General features: G+C 54.0%; 1 long non-coding RNA gene across 1 annotated transcript; it reads right to left on the bottom strand.

The window, feature by feature from the left end:
• Positions 1-208: 208 nt before the first annotated feature.
• Positions 209-2,590, bottom strand: LOC112584427. The gene is made up of 2 exons (XR_003108575.3): positions 2,304-2,590; positions 209-528 (listed from the first exon to the last, which is right to left on the bottom strand). It is a non-coding gene; the product is annotated as an uncharacterized LOC112584427 (long non-coding RNA).
• Between the last annotated feature and the right edge of the window lie 301 nt (positions 2,591-2,891).

Raw genomic sequence — 2,891 nt, 5'->3', positions numbered from 1 at the left:
ACTTTGCAGATATGTCTATTTAAGTCCTTAGCCTGCTTTTTAATCAGCTTTGTTGTTGTTGAGTTGTAGGAGTTCTTTATATATTTTGGATACGCGCAATCCTTTTTTGCATATATGTATTTTGGGGTCATATTACTTGTTAAAACATTCATTTATTACTTTTTAAATTTGGAAAACACGGAAAGAAAAAAGAGGGCTACAAGAAGCATTAGTGACTATATTCATTGACTCAGCAATTCCACACCTAAGGATTTGTCATAAGAAATTTTTGTGAACATGCACAAAGATTTAACCATAAGAATGTTCATCATAAAGGAAGGAGGAAGCAAGGATTAATGTCTAACCAGAGCATATAGGTTAAACAAAACACGGGTGACTCTACACAGCGCTCTGCTGTTACAGGTAACATTGTAGATGAGCCCTCTGTACGATGAGTAGACATCTGTCATTAGCCATGCATGAAAGGAGAAAGCTGCAAAACGACATTTATAGTGCGATTCCAGTTTTGTTTCAAACATACGTGTGACTCTGTAAAGAGGAAGGGAAAATGCCAACATATTAATAGTGGTGATCTTCTGTGGTGGAATCTCGGGTTATTTTTATTTTCTTCTCCGTAGTTTTTTCCAGTTTCCAATTATTTCTGCAATAAACATGTGGCTTTACAGTAAAAAAAAAAAAAAAAAAAAGTGAATTATTTTTAAGGCATCCCCAAGTGTACGCACAGTGTTACCCTGATTATGTGAAAATATATACACATATATATTCAAAAAGAGTCGAACACAACTTAGCGACTGAACAACAACAAAAAACGAATTAAAAAGGGCTCTGCGCTGTGAGATTCTGAGATGTCTCATTTTTATTTGTATTCACCCAGGTTTTCCAAATTCCCTAGGGTCTGGTTGTTTTGTTATCTGGTTAGGCAAGACAGAAAAAGAAGGAAAACTGCTAAACTTTCAAAAATGAAAACCTAAGGTAAATGAGAATCTGAATGAGATAAAATTTAGCTCAAATACCTCGGACACGCGACCAAACAGCGAGCCAGAGGCAGGAGGCGGGACGCGGAAACCGACCTACTACCGCAGCGCCAGAAAAGAGGCCCCGCCCAAGTCCCGCCCCCGACCGCGCGTGGCCCCGCCCAGGCCTCGGCGGCTTCTCGGGGACACGACGTCCGCACAGCCCGCTGCCCAGGCTGTTCGGCGACGCTCCCGCAGAGGCCCCGCCCCCAGGAGCGTAAAGACCACGCCCTCAGACCCCGCCCTCAGACCCCGCCCCGCCCCCTCGGCCGCCCCGCCGCGTCGGACCTCTAAGCCAGCGGGCCCCGCCCTCGCCAGGGCTTCCGCAGCCGGCCGCGCCACAGGCCCCGCCCCCGGGAACGTAAGGCCACACCCCCTCGCCGCCACGCTGCGTCCGCGCCGCCCGTCGCGCAAGTCCTGGCTTCCGGAACGGGACGGAAGGGCGGGCAGCCCGTCAGGCCGAGGCTGCGAGGCCCAGCCACAGCCACGGAAGGGCGCGGTTCCCTGAGGAGCGCCCGAGCGTGCTTCCTTCTGTCCGCCTCAGCCGTGTCCCCGCCTGCCCCCAGGTGCTCAGGTCGCGGAGGCCACAGAGGAGGCCGCGCTGCCGAGGGGCCAGAGATCAAAGCGGGGCGGGCTGAGGGCCCCCCCGCCCCGCCCCCGGGGACGCGCGCCGCGGGCGGATCAAAGCGCATCAGGCCGGGGACCGCCCTTCCGAGCGAGCGAATGGCCGGGACGCCGGGCCTGCAGTGAGCCGGCCGGCAGGGCCCAGCCAGGCGACTTCCTCCGGCCCCCGGTGGACTCTGCCCCGCGTGAGGGGTCGCGGTGGCCTCAGGAGTGTGAGCCAGGCAGAGTTTGCAAGGCCGCTTCTAAGATAGGAGGCCTCGCGGTCATGAGAGCAGCTGCCGGTTATTGAAAAACAGTGCCAGGCAGGCCTGGGCCGTGTGCCTTCGTAGCAGCTCCATTGAGTACCGGTCACCTCCTTTCACAGATGAGGGGCCGAGCTCCGGGAGGAGGCTCCTCCAAGGCCTCCCAGGAGAAGGGTCACAATCTGCATTCGGGTCCCGATCCCCAGCTGTGGATCTCAGGCTTACACTTGATGCTAACCTGACTCTTGAGGGGTGGGGGGCACAGCTGGCTGCCAGCTCTTAACTTACCTTAGCTCACTGCTGCCTCTTCCCCAGCAGGTAGACCCAGAGCTAAGAGCTAAGGCCATCTTGCCCCACTGAAGGTGCCCAGCACCCACCAGCTCTGCCCCAGGAGCCTAGTGACCTCGGCTAAGTTAATACTCACCTGTTTGCCTCAGGTGTTGGGAAAGACACGCTCTGCCCAGCATCTGAGAAGAGGGTATGAAAAATCGAGTGGTTCCAGAATGGTGTGTTCGTTGGACCAGGTCAGCCATGCCAGTGGTGCAAGGCCAGGAAGTGTGAGTGAGCGCAACCCAGGATAGTCATACACACACACACTCACACACACACACACACTCACACACACACACGACTCTGTTGAAGAAACCAGAGCCTCAGCTACACCAGGGCTGCCTGCCTCCATCATCTCCATGCACCCCCTTCCTGGGAGGCGCTGAGGGGCATTTTGTTTTCCACAGGGCTTTCTGGGTTGGTATATGAAGACCACGTGATGCTGGACATTGGCAGCGGGTGGGACACAGGCCCCAACCTCGGCCAGCTCGAGGCCCAGCACGGCGTGCCTGCAGCAATCCAGATTTTCCAGCCGCCTCCAAAAGTACCTCAGAGAGGAAGCTGCACATTTGATTTTTTTTTTTTTTTTTTGGCTCCATATTAAAGAACAAAGCATGGGAACTGGACAGGCCTCTCTGTAAACAGAAAACACATGTTTTCTGAGAGAATGGGCTCTTCCCTT

Source organism: Bubalus bubalis, chromosome 4 (genome assembly GCF_019923935.1).
Source record: "Bubalus bubalis isolate 160015118507 breed Murrah chromosome 4, NDDB_SH_1, whole genome shotgun sequence".
NCBI classification, from domain to species: Eukaryota; Metazoa; Chordata; class Mammalia; order Artiodactyla; family Bovidae; genus Bubalus; species Bubalus bubalis.
Note: the sequence above shows the minus strand (reverse complement) of the source record. Positions and strands in the feature narration are given on the sequence as shown.